This window comes from Eptatretus burgeri, chromosome 12 (assembly GCF_056783735.1).
Source record: "Eptatretus burgeri isolate ZD-2024b chromosome 12, Ebu_testis_v1, whole genome shotgun sequence".
NCBI lineage: Eukaryota > Metazoa > Chordata > Myxini > Myxiniformes > Myxinidae > Eptatretus > Eptatretus burgeri.
Genome location: NC_140972.1, coordinates 52,244,560 through 52,260,885, shown reverse-complemented (window position 1 = coordinate 52,260,885; position 16,326 = coordinate 52,244,560). Strand labels below are relative to the sequence as shown.

Below are 16,326 nucleotides of genomic sequence, written 5' to 3'. Positions count from 1 at the left end.
TTTCCTCGCAGACCAAGCTTTTAGGTCAAGGACAAGCTCTTTAGCGATTCTGTCTCATACACTTGCACTACTGTCCTCTTCCTCTTCATGTTGCTTTTTTCGTCCAGGACAAGGACCAACTACGAGCACCTTTTTCCTCATCGGATCTCACCTTTTCCCCCATAACAGCCACAGGACTGAAGGTAAGACCGATGGGGTGAAGGAGGGATTGGTGAAGGGGATTATTGGTGGCTTGAGAAAGCAGAGGGAGCAACAGACCGATGGTGTGAAGGAGGGATTGTTGAAAGGAGTGGGGGTGAGGTGGGTTGAAGGGAAGACATCACACAAACCAATGCATGCTACCCGAACATCCCTTAGACAAGGACTATCCACACAAAGACTAATGAAATAACTAATCCTCGGGTCTCCGACTTGCACATGTATGCTCTCCCCTTGGGGTAGTTTTCCAAAACCGTAATATATTGTTGTGGATTTCAGAATCGGATCCGAGTAATAAACACAATATTCAGGTCCTCCGAAAATTATCTATCTACAATTCCAGGTGTGTGTGTGTGTGTGTGTGTGTGTGTGTGTGTGTGTGTGTGTGTGTGTGTGTGTGTGTGTGTGTGTGTGTGTGTGTGTGTGTGTGTGTGTGTGTGTGTGTGTGTGTGTGTGTGTGTGTGTGTGTGTGTGTGTGTGTGTGTGTGTGACCGCTGTTTCTCGACAACCTCTGGTCCGATCTAATTGAAATTTGCCAGGTATATTGCTGGGGACCTGAGGATGTGCCTTTTCAAGGTTTGATATTAATCGGACAAGTGGTTCCCAAGTTATGGCCATTTATTTACCAAACCAATGGGAAGACGCGTTGTTGCGTGGGCGTGGCCGATGGGGAAGGGAAGCTCAGCCACGTTCCCCATTACGGGTTTCAACGTACGGGCTTCCGGAGAGTGATGACTTCGTGTATTCTAATAATTTCTCGATTTCTGATGCACATTTATAGATAAACACAATGGCCCAAGTTATGATCGTTTTCATATTAGAAGGTGTATAAATTTCGGGAACATCAGAGTGCTGGTATGCTCCGAACCAGGAAGTAAATTTTTTCTCTCTCTTCTCTTTTTGTTTTCCCTTGCCACGACATTGCGAAAAGGTAAAATACGTTGGCGCTAATTGAATAATTGGGTATTAAAAATAAATTGCGAATAATCGTAACTGCGAATAATATCGAACTTCCGGGTCACGCACGTACGGGCACCTGAGAGCGAAGAAACGGCCTGTGTGGTTTATTTATTTATTATTATTATTATTATTATTATTATTTATTTATTTTTTTTACGGGCACGTACTAGTTTCTATAAATGCATGTTCAGAATAGACCCATTCCCTTGTCTTGTGGGATTCTAACTCTTTGATGCGTTGGAGAAGGGTAAAGAACAGGTTCCCTTTCTTTCTTATGGGATAACCTTTTCCTCTTTGCGACATGTTTATGATGCATGATTTTACGTCAGTTTTCATTTCTGCACGAGCGATATTCACCGTTTGTGCACGCGATAGATAGCCGTTAGCCCAACAGAGACTCATTCTATTCCCTTTCAATCAAGACACATTGGCTTGGAAATACACGATTTATTTACACATTTTATTTTGGTTATCATTTTCACATTGGACTTACAGGACATTTGAGTCATTAAACACACCACAAGCTTTTCCTGAACAGCTCATTTTGAAGATCAAACTTGACTGTGGTCTCAGATAATTTACCTCAAGCACCCACCTTTTTCCATTGACGTTTGACAAACCCCCCCCCCCCTGTTCAACAGCTCTATGGATGCTGGCTGGCTCTTCTTCATGTCGGGCTGAACAGAGAGGTGATGGTTTCCCGTTGACGTTTTGTGAGCGCTTCTTGTTTTCGCTCGGTTGTTCCAGAAAATAGCTGCTTTCTGGCATTCTTCCAGCACCCCAAACATGGCGTCGTAAGCCAGGCCTGTGTTAATTGGGAGTTGCATCTCGTTTTATGGTCAGGGGAGAATAACCGCGAGAATGAATGGTTGGAGGTCACGTGCATTGATGCGCCAATAGGCAGGCTGGATTTGGCTGAAGTCGTGCTTGAGCCTCTGCCCACACTAGCCGCAAGGAAAGCAGGACTGCCTTGCTGGCAGTTGGTGGGAGATCCTGATCAGAGTTGCGAAGAGATCCTGATAGCAGTTGGTCAGAGATCTTGATCAGACTTGGTGAGAGATCTTGCTGATGGTTGTTGACAGCTCCTGACAGTTGGGGACAGCAGCAACGGTAGTTGGTGACAGTTGGACTGTTCCTGCTGGTTCTGCTCGGTATCTGGTTCTTGGCATACCTGGTTCTTAGTGTACCTGGTTCTTGGCATGCCTGATTCTTGGCATACGTGGCTCTTGGCGTGCTTGGTTCCTGGCATACCTGCCTCTTGGTGTACCTGGCTCTTGGCATACCTGGTTCGTGGGGGTGACGACGTGACGTTGATTGGTGTTCGAGCTTGTTTGTTGGTGGGTGCACGGCGAGGCAAGGCGCTGACAGCGGAAATGAGCCGGGCTGTGGAGAGCTCATTTGGTGAGATAGACCAAGGCACACTCACACACATTTTGGGTTATATTAGAAGACACACCACGACTTCTGCCTTGGTAAGCCGAGACCAGATTTCTTTTTCCCCCTAAATGGTCTGATGGGTACCCATGTCTCGTGTTTAATTGTGAAGTAAGGGATAGTGATAAGCATCTGCTCCTTGTCCATTTTTCTAGAAATGTATGTTGAATTCTTTATTTGTTTGAGATTACTTTGTTGATTGAACATTTGATTTGAATTCATCCATTTAATCGACAAGGAAATAAAAAGTCCTTCAGCATATTTTTTTTCTTAATAATAAATTCCTTGTTGATATTTCAACCTGTCCGTGATTATCATTTCCTCCCATTGATCCAGCATTGTCCGAACCTCGATAGACTGGGAGATTATAATTCTCAAACTAATTAACCTGTCAAAGTCAGCGTGCACCAGGGGTAAATGCTCAGCCACATTACTTAAGGTCGAATCAAGATAAGATTGGTGCATCGGCAAGGACGCGTTCCCCAGTCAGGAGGCCACATGACCTCGAGTTAAACATCAAATTAGACAGTGGACACTGGAACTCATGGTTAACTGGTTGGCGTTTGTAGATGTTAAGCATCCCACCGCACCACTAAGTTAATTGTGAGCGGTGGCCCCAGATCTGGTTCTTCCGAGGAGAAGCTAGGATTAACCCCCTCATAATACACTCAGTATCTGTGGCCATAACAATATATGAAAGGCTCCATCAGTTTCGATGTTTTTCCATGCACCACAAGGTTCATACCGTTGTATCGATATTATTTTTTTTTAAATACAATGACATTATTATGAATTTTTTTTGCATAGGTTCGAAAAATACGTAATGGTCCAATGGTCCATTACGTATTCATAGAGGTCGTACATATCATTGACAGTAATTTTTTGAAGTATTCCCACATGAGGCTTTTTTCCCCCATGATGAGAACGGTTATTTTACTTCCAACTTCAACTTGTATTAAAAATGATTTTGTTTTAAAGTGAGATTGGTGTTGGTAATCGGCACAGGTATCCATTGCTATCGCTGTACCGGTATGACTCTTGTGGAACACTCTACCGATATGATCTTTCATACCGATATCGCCTTCATATCGCTATCGCTATCGCAGATCACTGACTCTGTATGGGATTTCTAAACCACATCCCATTGATATAAATAACCAATTGCTTTAAAACCAGCCACGAGGGCAAAGAAGATCCGTCCACAACTTTTGAGATATCCTGTACACAGACAGACAGGGTGAAAACGTAACCTCCTTCACCTTCAGTGGCAGAGGTAATTGGAGCCTACACGTAATGAGTTAATCAGGTAATTAATTTGGGTCATTGTAATGAGTCAATTGAGTTAATCGGGTAATTACTATTCGTGACGTGATGGAGGTGGGTGGGGGGAGATTGATGTCGAATGAACAGGGAGGTTTGAAGGGGATGGTGTGAAGTGGGGGTTGCGAGGTGCCAGGACGACGAGAGGGGTTTGACATCGAGGAACGATTTGTTGTATTTAGGTGAGGGAAGTTTCCCATGGGAATTATGGGGTTTGAATGGCAAAAAGTGGAGGATCGTGACGACTGAGGAGTTATTGAGTTACTTTTTGGAAGTTAAAGGGCGAGGGACCGGCGATGGATGGGTATCTGGAGTTAAAGAAGGTTTGAAAGATGGATTGTTCGACTAAAAGACAAAAGTTGGAGAGTCGAGACTCGGAACACCGGGGACATTACTCATGGAATGAAACACCCTAAACTTAATTCCATTTCCCTCCCCCATCCCTCTAAACAATGGGTGGGAACGGGAAGTCTATTCTACATGCAAATTGAAAACATTTTATTCTGGGAACGGGAACTAGTTCATAGTTCATACCGGTATGACTATCGCGGATCACCGACTGAGCAGGCTTTCCAAAGCACACCCGATTCATATAAATAACCAATTGGCAATTGCTTTAAAACCAGCCACGAGGGCAAAGAAAAACACGATTATTTGTACTGAGCTGATGAGCTTGGATGCTGAGGTTTCAAAGTTAAATCATACTGTACTTACTTTCTGATACGTCATATGTTTCACTGTTCCTGTTCCACGTTTAGCTGAGACGACGAGGGAATCAAAGCTTTTTAAAATCATGTCCGGTATTTAAACATTGTCAACACTTTTCTCCGATTTGTTTGTGATTATCAGAGCACTCGTCCTACGGGCAATCTTGTTCCAAGCATGTAACACGTTCTTCTGACGCATACCATTATTTTGACGGTTTATAGGCAAGAGACAACTCTGCACAGTAAAAAAGAATAACCCAGGTTACGTGCATGAAGCAAAAACATACCTACTGCTTATAATTCAAAACGCCACACTGCACTGGAAAACGTGGGGGACAGGAACACTGCACTGTAAATGGTGGGGACTTGTAATACCCTCCCCCACCTGCAGGCGGCGCGACATGATACACATTTACATGGGGAATTTGCGTCGTCCCCCATCAAAAACCACTGGCAATGATAAAAAAAACTCACCCCTATACATTAATCGGGGTCATGCTGATCCTATGTAGCAAGTCTGGATGTAAATTGGCCCAGAACTGTAAGGAGGAGTGGTGCGACAAACAAACACACAAACACCGGTCCTTGAATTAGAGCAAGGAGACACGAACACTGTACAACACAAATCGCCTTCTTTGCACTTTAAAAGCCCTTCCATATCTAGCAGTACCTGGACATGTTAAATGGGGTGGTGTTTCTGGGTGATGCACAAGACTGCTTCAATCGTGCTAAACTTCCGGAATTGTTTCTTTAACGATCTTTAATTTCATTGTTTTGTTTTAATTTGAAGTATATACTCAAACACTGCGGAGGGTAACAGGTTCTCTGAACTCTCTAGTTACCTTCGCAAACTTTGTTGCGAAGGTCATGTTTTGATCGCTGTGTATTTATTTATTTATTTGTGAATATGTGTGTTTGTTTGTTTGTTTGTTATTCGCATAACTTCAAAAGTAATGAACTGAATCGCAGCAAATTTGGTGGGATGATTGGTTATTAACCGAGGACCATTTGATTAGATTTTGGGAGCGATCGGGTCAAAGGTCAAGGTCAAGGTCATGAAAAGGTCAAAATCGTCTTTTTACCATAGCGCGGTCAATTTGTATCCAATTTGCATGCAACTAATACCAAAATGTTCAGAATTCAATGCCCCATCTTGTGATATGTGACATGACACAATGACGTAATAACCCTTATTAGCGGTTGGGAGTCAAAGGTCAGGGGGGGGTCACGACATTGCAAAATGTGCGGTTTTAGTCATAACACGGTCAATTCTTATCCGATTTGCATGAAACCAACACCAAAATGTTGACTGTTCTGTTCCCCACACTCTCATACCAATGAAAAGGTCAAAATCGTCATTTTGCCATAGTGCAGTCGATTTTTATCCGATTTGCATGCATCCAATGCCAAAATGTTGTGAATTCAATGCCCAATGTTGTGATATATGATATGACACAATGACGTCATTACCTGTGTTAGCGGTTTGGGTCAAAGGTCAGGGGGGTCAACGACCTTTATTATCATAACGCGGTCAATTCTTATACAATTTGCATGTAAGTAGATTCAAAATGTTTAGAATTCAATTCCCTATCCTGTGATGTGTAATATTTGACAGTGACTTTATTGGTGAGTTTAAAGCATTGGGGGGGGGGGCGGGGGGGTGTGTCACTGAACTCATTTCTTCTTATGTGACCAGTTGTCATTAGATTGACTTGACACCGACACCCAAAAATGTCAGGAAGTTCATACAGAAATTGTACAATGTACGTGAATCAGTGTCAAACAGCAGGAAATTTAATGTTTTTAAGCCATCATAACATATATGAGATGGCAGATGTGGGATGGGATTAAATACCCTCACAATCAACGGTTTCTGGGGGGGAGGGGTGGTGGGGAGGGGGGCAAAATGTAGCGTTGGCAAAGGTATGCGCTCTACTGAGTGCCCGTTCTAGTTTTCTATTGGTTGAGAAGCATTACTATTTATCGTTTTGTCTGCTCTTTCTGTGCCCGTCTATCTGGAAAGACAGACTTTTGAAACAGTTGAAGGAGACTGCATGGACTTTATCCATGAGAAAGGAAGCATTGCAAGTGACTCCAATGTCTGTCTGATTTATGATGCGCAAAAGTATTGATATATTTAAATATTGCTCATAACTAAGTAATCATAGTAACGATAGCACACTTTAGATAATGAATGTTTCATCATGTTGCATTTTGGGTCACACTTTACACTTTACATCAATAATTAAATTTCTCACTGCCCTTGTGCCTGCCAACCCTGAGGAGTACCTCTGGCTGTGACTTTCCCTCCACTCCCACCTCTTGTTTACCTGTGTGTTGTACTTTTCTCCAAACAGTGATGACCTCTCTCTATCTCTATCTCTCTTTCTCTCGACATGGACAAACTATTAACCACTCATCTCAACTCTCTCTTCCTCCATATGTGGAAATTTAAATTATTACCATGCAAATTGGCTGCATGTTGGTTCCTTTCTCACCAACCATGGCACCTCAGCAAAGGATTTGTGTGACTCCAGGGGAATGAATCAATCCATAAACTTTCCAACCCGGATAAATTCTCCAAATGGCAAATCCTCTCTTCTGGACTTGGTGATGACTAACTTTCCCACAAATGTCTCCTGCTCTACCTTAGCTCCAATTGGTTCATCTGATCATATGCTTGTGAAAGTCAACATCTCTCTGGCTATTCTCAGAGAGCTGCCTCAATGCCGGCCAGTCCAGCATGTCACTCAAGCAGATTGACAGGAACTGCAAGCAGCCATCTCTCTTCAGGACTGGTCTCCCATATCTAGTGCCCCTGATGTTAACACAGCCTGGGAATTCTTCCATAGAAACCTGCTCTTTCTCATCCACAGATTCATCCCATCTCATCTTCAACTATCCTACCCTTCTTCCCACCCAAGGTACATTGAGTCCTAGGGTGAGGCAGCTGCTCTGAAAATAACTTCCCTTCTCTTTCTGGAAGGCAAATCTGACCTAAGGCAATCTCAGTACATTTAAAAAAGTCTGCAACAAATGTGTGGCCACTTTAGGAGAGTCATAAAACAACATCTGTCCAACCTCAAGAATGAACTTTTGAACTTATTTCCTTCCTCTAAAAACCTAGGTTTGTGAAGTTTCTCTGGAGTATGATCTCCTTTCATCCTTTCCCTCTCTTCAAATGGCACCACAGCCAACTTTTTGTGAGAAAGCTGAATGCCTCAATTCTGTATTTGCTTCCAAATCCTGTGTCCCCCAAACCTCCTTCTCAGTATCCTCCTTTGCTGTCATCCCCAAATGCTCCTGGACTCTGTGTCCTTTGCTCCAATTGGTTCATCTGATCATATGCTTGTGAAAGTCAACATCTCTCTGGCTATTCTCAGAGAGCTGCCTCAATGCCAGCCAGTCCAGCATGTCACTCAAGCAGATTGACAGGAACTGCAAGCAGCCATCTCTCTTCAGGACTGGTCTCCCATATCTAGTGCCCCTGATGTTAACACAGCCTGGGAATTCTTCCATAGAAACCTGCTCTTTCTCATCCACAGATTCATCCCATCTCATCTTCAACTATCCTACCCTTCTTCCCACCCAAGGTACATTGAGTCCTAGGGTGAGGCAGCTGCTCTGAAAATAACTTCCCTTCTCTTTCTGGAAGGCAAATCTGACCTAAGGCAATCTCAGTACATTTAAAAAAGTCTGCAACAAATGTGTGGCCACTTTAGGAGAGTCATAAAACAACATCTGTCCAACCTCAAGAATGAACTTTTGAACTTATTTCCTTCCTCTAAAAACCTAGGTTTGTGAAGTTTCTCTGGAGTATGATCTCCTTTCATCCTTTCCCTCTCTTCAAATGGCACCACAGCCAACTTTTTGTGAGAAAGCTGAATGCCTCAATTCTGTATTTGCTTCCAAATCCTGTGTCCCCCAAACCTCCTTCTCAGTATCCTCCTTCGCTGTCATCCCCAAATGCTCCTGGACTCTGTGTCCTTTGCTCCAATTGGTTCATCTGATCATATGCTTGTGAAAGTCAACATCTCTCTGGCTATTCTCAGAGAGCTGCCTCAATGCCAGCCAGTCCAGCATGTCACTCAAGCAGATTGACAGGAACTGCAAGCAGCCATCTCTCTTCAGGACTGGTCTCCCATATCTAGTGCCCCTGATGTTAACACAGCCTGGGAATTCTTCCATAGAAACCTGCTCTTTCTCATCCACAGATTCATCCCATCTCATCTTCAACTATCCTACCCTTCTTCCCACCCAAGGTACATTGAGTCCTAGGGTGAGGCAGCTGCTCTGAAAATAACTTCCCTTCTCTTTCTGGAAGGCAAATCTGACCTAAGGCAATCTCAGTACATTTAAAAAAGTCTGCAACAAATGTGTGGCCACTTTAGGAGAGTCATAAAACAACATCTGTCCAACCTCAAGAATGAACTTTTGAACTTATTTCCTTCCTCTAAAAACCTAGGTTTGTGAAGTTTCTCTGGAGTATGATCTCCTTTCATCCTTTCCCTCTCTTCAAATGGCACCACAGCCAACTTTTTGTGAGAAAGCTGAATGCCTCAATTCTGTATTTGCTTCCAAATCCTGTGTCCCCCAAACCTCCTTCTCAGTATCCTCCTTCGCTGTCATCCCCAAATGCTCCTGGACTCTGTGTCCTTTGCTCTTGAGAAGGTGGAGAAGGTTATTTCGACCCTCGACTCTCGACTCTGCAACTGGATGGGACGACATCACCTCGTGTCTAAAAAAAAAAACCTGTCCTGGTGCTGTTGGGCATTCTCTCTCTCATTTTCATTCATTCTCTCTCTCTCTCTCTCTCTCTCTCTCTCTCTCTCTCTCTCTCTCTCTCTCTCTCTCTCTCTCTCTCTCTCTCTCTCTCTCTCTCTCTCTCTCTCTCTCTCTCTCTCTCTCTCTCTCTCTCTCTCTCTCTCTCTCTCTCTCTCTCTCTCTCTCTCTCTCTCTCTCTCTCTCTCTCTCTCTCTCTCTCTCTCTCTCTCTCTCTCTCTCTCTCTCTCTCTCTCTCTCTCTCTCTCTCTCTCTCTCTCTCTCTCTCTCTCTCTCTCTCTCTCTCTCTCTCTCTCTCTCTCTCTCTCTCTCTCTCTCTCTCTCTCTCTCTCTCTCTCTCTCTCTCTCTCTCTCTCTCGTCGTTTCACCCTGTCATTTTCACGAGGTCATCTTCCATCTGCTTGGTAGTCTGCCAACATCATTGAATGACATAAAAAGGTGCAAAAACGGATCCCCTCAACTGCAGACTTATCAGTTTACTTCCAATCATCAGCAAGGTCAGTTGATACGAAATCCCTTCTTTTCTCCAACAACCTCATCTCAGATCACCAATTTGGTTTCAGACCAGGTCCCTCCATCTTGGACATGCTGCTTCTGCTCACCCAACAATGGATGGAGGCCCTCAATGTCAAACATGATATCAGGGCCGTCTCTCTGAGCACATACCATGCTTTTGATACAGTATGGCATCCTGCCTTGCTCTTCAAACTCTGCACATGGTTGACTGACTTCCTCTGCTCTCATAGCCAACATGTGGCACTCAATGGAATCTTTTCATCTCCTCTCTTCATCAATGCTGGAGTTCCCTAAGGCAGTGTTCTGGGCCCAGTCCTGTTCCTGATCTTCATCGTGCAATGATCTCTCTGATTCTCTGGAAAATCCTCTTTATCTATTTGCTGATGACTCCATCCTCCGCCATGACATCCCTCATCCTTCAGGCAGACAGGCTGCTACCTCTTCCCCCTCTTCAGACTTTGGAAAAAAAATCACAAGCTGGTAAAACACTTGGAATATGTCTTTCAATCCTGACAAATGTCACACTCTCACAATCTCTCTCCAAAAGGACCGTCTGGCAAATGCTCATTTCTACTTTCTTCACAATCCTCTTGAGGAAGTTCAGTCATTCAAACTCCTATGTATGACGATCAGCCATGATCTTTCTTGGGCAAACCACATGTCAAAGTTGGCCTTCAAAGCCAGCCACCGACTGGACATCCTCCATCACACAAAGTCCTTCCTTCGCACACCTGGACTCCTATCCACCTGCAAGACCTTCATCTGCAGCTCGGTGGAATACTGCTCTCCCCTCTGGGCTGCTCCCCTGCCTCACATCTTGCTCAGCTGCATGTGAAAACCAGGACCTTCAAGATAATTGGAATCTCCCACACTGAAGCTGAGTCTTCGCCATCACAGACAGGTTGGTGATCTATCTGTATTCGACCGCCTCCTTTCTGGTCTTGCACCCTCTGCTCTTTTTGTGCATTGCCCCTCCGACCCCCCCCCCCACCCAACCAGGTTTCCACATGGCTCACATGGTCGACCATCAACCCCCTTCTGGTGACACTATTGAAATCCAGGATCACTGCTCACTTTCACTCATCTGTTCCTCTCTTTTCCCATCTGTGTAATCAACTGCCATGTCCTCTTCAATCTCATTCTTTCCTGCAGGTCTTCAAGACAGCTGTTTCACCACCATCTCAGATCATCCCCAAATTAAAAACATGATCTTTTCTGCCCTCATCAACCCCACCCAAACCCTCCTCTTTCCAATTTCAATTGGAAGGTCTTGTCCACCCAATGCATGCGTGTTTGTGTCCTATTTACCTCCGCCCCTAAAGGTGGATAGAGGGTATGTTTTCACCCCTGTCTGTGTTTGTCTGTGAACAGGATATCTCCAAAAGCTGTGGATGGATTCGGACAAAATTTAGTGGAGAGTTTGGGTATGTGAAACAGACGAATTGATTAGAATTTGGTGAATATCCGGATCCGCATCTGGATCCGAGAATTTTTTCAATGATTCTTGACCATTGAGAGATCGGGCCAAAAAGGACATTTCGCAGCATGTCTCAAAAAGGTGCGGACGGAATCAGACGAAACTTGGTGGCCAGGTTTGGTATCTAACGAGGAAGAATTGATTAAATTTTGGTGAAGCTCAGAATCCAGATCCGGATCCGAGAATTTTTTCAGTGATTCTTCACCATTGAGTGACAAGGCTAAAACGATATATTGTTACGGATTTGGAAACCTTGTGCACACAAGCAGCCAGAGTCCCCGTAGTTCAGTTATTTCGATAAGTATGTGTTTATAGTTAGAATCCTTCCTTCTGTCTCATGGGAATTTCGTGTGTGCTACGAGTTATTTTTTTAGTCAGGTTTATTACATCTTTTACAACAACAACAATGACTACTACTACTACATCCACAACAACAACGCCACCGTCTCTCATTCTTCCCGGTCGCCATTGCCCACGTGTTTTGGCTGAAGGCGTGGGCGGAGCCTCCATCGCCTCAGATTGAGGCTCTGCCCCAAGGCAGGGCATGGACTTTTCCTCCAGCGAATGAGCGAAGGGTGAGCATGACACGCACGCCCCAGCCAATCGGGAGGTGACCAATAGTTATCCAACAACCCCTCGTCCAATCAGGAGGCGAGTGGCGAGGAGAAGAGAACCCTCCCACCTCAGAAGAGTAGAGTGGTTGGCTGGACCAGGGTTCGGCCGAGAAGTGATTGTGGCGATTGGCTTGGTCTGCGGCCCTTTACGGTGGATTCTCGTGGTGGTGGTGGCCGAGCTGCCGGGGAGGTGGGCCGTGGACTTCGGGTCGTGGATTCGAGTCCCACCGTGGTGGTTTGCATTGGAGCGCTCGTCCTGGGATCCCCGTTCCCCCCATGGACTCCGAGCTCCACAAGGGCGGGTCTGGTGAAACCGCACGAGGCGGGGAGGTACCCCAATAGGCCCCTGCCCTCAGCTCGCCTTCCCTCCTAGCTGAAAGGCCGAAAATAGACCCACGAGGTCCAGTGTGTGTGTGTGTGTGTGTGTGTGTGTGTGTGTGTGTGTGTGTGTGTGTGTGTGTGTGTGTGTGTGTGTGTGTGTGTGTGTGTGTGTGTGTGTGTGTGTGTGTGTGTGTGGCGCCGTCTTGCAAGTAGAATTGTTAAGTGCTTTTTCCTTGTACATTGTAAATTGCCTGCATATTCGGATAACTCTGCTCTTTGTGTGCTTCCCCTCCCTGATTATTGTTATAAATAAACCCCTGTTAAATGTTCCAGTTCGTTGTTCGTGCTTTCCTTCATCAGCCTAGCATGGTGCGTACTGAGAAATAGTAAGGCCATTCGGGCAGGTAAATTGTTCATTTGGTCCGGCGCGGCTTTGGTAACTTCCGCTTGGTTATGCCGGATCGGAGTCGGTGATGGCGACTCGATTCGGACAAAGTCGGCCGAGGGTGTGGTTTCCCCAGTAGTTAGACGGCCTGAGTACTTCGGTAAATTGGAATTAGACAAGTGGACCCTTCCTCACGCCGTCAAAATATTGGCGACCACGGTCCTCCAAGTGACCCGTGACCTTTCGGAGTTGTCCAAGAGTCACGACCTAAATTCCGGGTGTTGGTGGGAGGCGACTCTACTGCTCCCCCTGGTGGTCGTTTATCGCCGCCAAACCCTGGCCCACAACAATATAGCACGATATCTCAAAAAGCTGTAGATGAGTCTGGATAAAATTTGCTGGGTAGGTTGGGTGTGTGAAAAGGACAAACTGATTCGATTTTGGTGAAGATCCAGATCCGGATCAACTAATATATCGCACGATACCTCAAAAAGTTGTGGACGGATTCGGATGAAATGTGATGGAAAGATTGGGTGTGTGACCACGACGGAATGATTTGATTTTGGGAAAGATCCGAATCCGGATGTGGATATGAGAATCATTTAATTTTCCAAGTGATTCTTTACCATTGAGAGATGGGACCAAAAACGATATTTCGTATGATATTTCCAAAATGTATTGTCCCCGATATGTTCTCATGGATCAGACATTACGTGGCAGAGGTATGCACTATACAGAGTGTCCTTCTAGTTTTGGCTGTTATGTCCTGATCCATTCAGTGCACTGGCTCCTCCATGAGCCTCGACTGTGTGTGCAAAAAAAAAAAACACATGACTTGCCATTGCTTTGGTCATTGTTTGATTAATTAAGAATATGCAACATTTTTACCTTGTATTTTGGCTTGTAACCTAGTGCTCATGAACATAAAGCTTTTTCACAAACCACTTCATCAAATATATGAAGCTTATACTGATGTCTATAAGTACGGTGCACTGGAGTCGTTGCTTGCAGAATGAAAGTATGCCCCACTGATATATATATTATATATATATATATATATATATATAGATATATATATATATATATATATATATATATATATATATATATATATATATATATATATATATATATATATATATATATATATATATATATATATATATATATTATATATACTCATGTGATTGCAGACAGGACACCCAGCTGAACGTTCCATCTGAAAACCACCTGCTCCACAAAGCATTCAATGGTCCCTGTTCACGCTGTGCCTGCAGGACGCAGCTTCATTTGAAGCCCACATCCTCCGCTGAGGATGTTTTTCCCACATCCACAACTCAGTTCAGTGAGAATCAAACTAAGCTATACTCTTCACACTCCAAATGGCAACTTCCGTCCTTGTACTTGCTCTCATGAAAAGACAGCACAGACACGACACTCACATGCTCGATTCCTTGATTTAACAGAATGAATGAACTTCATCTTTGTATTCCTTCACATTTATTTTTTGCTGTTCTCCTATTCAAGGTCATCTGGATAAACAATCGTGATGAGCGGCGTACATGCATTTGGATGGTCTTCCAATGCCCCCTGCTGGTCACGCTTTGGTCCTCACCGAAGTGGTCATCGAGGGATTTAAGTCAAGCTCATACTGCTACTACAACTACCACCACCACTTTAATGGCAATAAATAACCCCACCTTTATATTGCTTCATTGGCCGAAGTTAAGAGTGTTCGACTGTAGTTTATTTAGGTCGAGATTTGTCCTTTGTTCAGGGCTGACGATAGCTCACCTAGTTTCTCCAAAAGACCTTTAACATTCACCAGCTAATGCGAGCAGACCCACTTAACATCCACCCAAGGATGCGTGCATTCTGTGATGTAACACCATGCCCCTGAATCACCGATTCAATGGTTTATCAGGTCGGGAATCGAACCGAAACAAGACAGCTCAAAGGTAAGTGCGCTACCTCTGCACAATCCCATCAGATTGTTTTGAATCGCACTTAACCAAGACAATTATTCATTGTAAGTGGAAGGTTGGGGGTTTCAATTACTTATTTGATAATTATTCATGGCTTTCTGACTTTAATTATCGTATCCAGAATCTAAAAAAAAAGTTTAGTTGTATTTGGGATGTACTTCTTTCGAGAAGTACATTACAAGGTGGAATTGAAGCTGGAAGAGAAGTCCTCCAGCTTGTTTGGTATTGGTGATTTTTGACAGCCCAATTTGAGGACTGTCTGGCATGTCTGTGCACATCACCTACAATCTTCTAATCATACACTGCACTATTCCATCGGTATGGAGAAACAGCTTTTTCCTGCCAGCTTCCATGATGGCTTTCACTCGCATTCAATGATGTCCCGAGGGTCTCCTTTGCCCTTTTGATATGTGGTGTCAGACAAGTTAACACTCCCCTTTATCCAGGAGTTACAACAACATTTACCAGTTATTTGATATGTACCTGCACATTACACACATATATATGTACAGTGGGGAGAACAAGTATTTGATACACTGCCGATTTTACAGGTTTTCCCACTTACAAAGCACGTAGAGGTCTGTAATTTTTATCATTGGTACACTTCAACTGTGAAAGACGGAATCAAAAACAAAAAGCTTGAAAATCACATTGTATGATTTTAAAATAATTAATTTGCATTTTATAGCATGAAATAAGTATTTGATACATCAGAAAAACAGAATTTAATATTTGGTACAGAAACCTATATTTGCAATTACAGAGAACAGACGTTTCCTGTAGTACTTAACCAGGTTTGCACAGACTGCAGCAGGGATTTTTGGCCACTCCTCCATGCAGATCTTCTCCAGATCCTTCAGGTTTCGGGGCTGTCGCTAGGCAACACAGACTTTCAGCTCCCTCCAAAGATTTTCTCTTGGGTTCAGCTCTGTAGACTGGCGAGGCCACTCCAGGATCTTGAGATGCTTCTTACGGAGCCACTCCTTAGTTGCCTTGGCTGTGTGTTTCGGGTCATTGTCATGCTGGAAGACCCAGCCATGACCCATCTTCAAAGCTCTTGTTGAGGGAAGGAGGTTGTTGGCCAAGATCTCGCGATACATGGCCCCATCCATCCTCCCCTCAATACGATGCAGTCGTCCTGTCCCCTTTGCAGAAAAGCATCCCCAAAGAATGATGTTTCCACCTCCATGCTTCATGGTTGGGATGGTGTTCTTGGGGTTGTACTCATCCTTCTTCTTCCTCCAAACACGGTGAGTGGAGTTTAAACCAAAAAGCTCTATTTTGGTCTCATCAGACCACATGACCTTCTCCCATTCCTCCTGTGGATCATCCAGATGGTCATTGGCAAACTTCAGACGGGCCTGGACATGCGCTGGCTTGAGCAGAGGGACCTTGCGTGCGCTGCAGGATTTTAATCCATGACGGCGTAGTGTGTTACTGATGGTTAATTTTGATACTGTGGTCCCAGCTCTCTTCAGGTCATTGACCAGGTCCTGCTGTGTAGTTCTTGGCTGATCCCTTACCTTTCTCATGATCATTGAGGCTCCACGAGGTGAGATCTTGCATGGAGCCCCAGACTGAGGGAGATTGACTGTTATCTTGAACTTCTTTCATTTTCTAATAATTG

General features: G+C 44.3%; 1 protein-coding gene and 1 long non-coding RNA gene across 2 annotated transcripts in view; one reads left to right on the top strand and one right to left on the bottom strand.

Moving 5' to 3' along the window:
• LOC147015624 (uncharacterized) overlaps window positions 1-14,888 on the top strand; it is a 28,694-nt gene extending 13,806 nt beyond the window's left edge. The window contains exons 2-3 of the long non-coding RNA XR_015050121.1: window positions 13,908-14,054; window positions 14,242-14,888. This is a non-coding gene — a long non-coding RNA (uncharacterized LOC147015624). The remainder of the gene's footprint in view (window positions 1-13,907; window positions 14,055-14,241) is intronic.
• Window positions 1-16,326, bottom strand: part of LOC147015622 (uncharacterized) — a 246,816-nt gene that overhangs the window by 104,804 nt on the left and 125,686 nt on the right. The window lies entirely within an intron of this gene.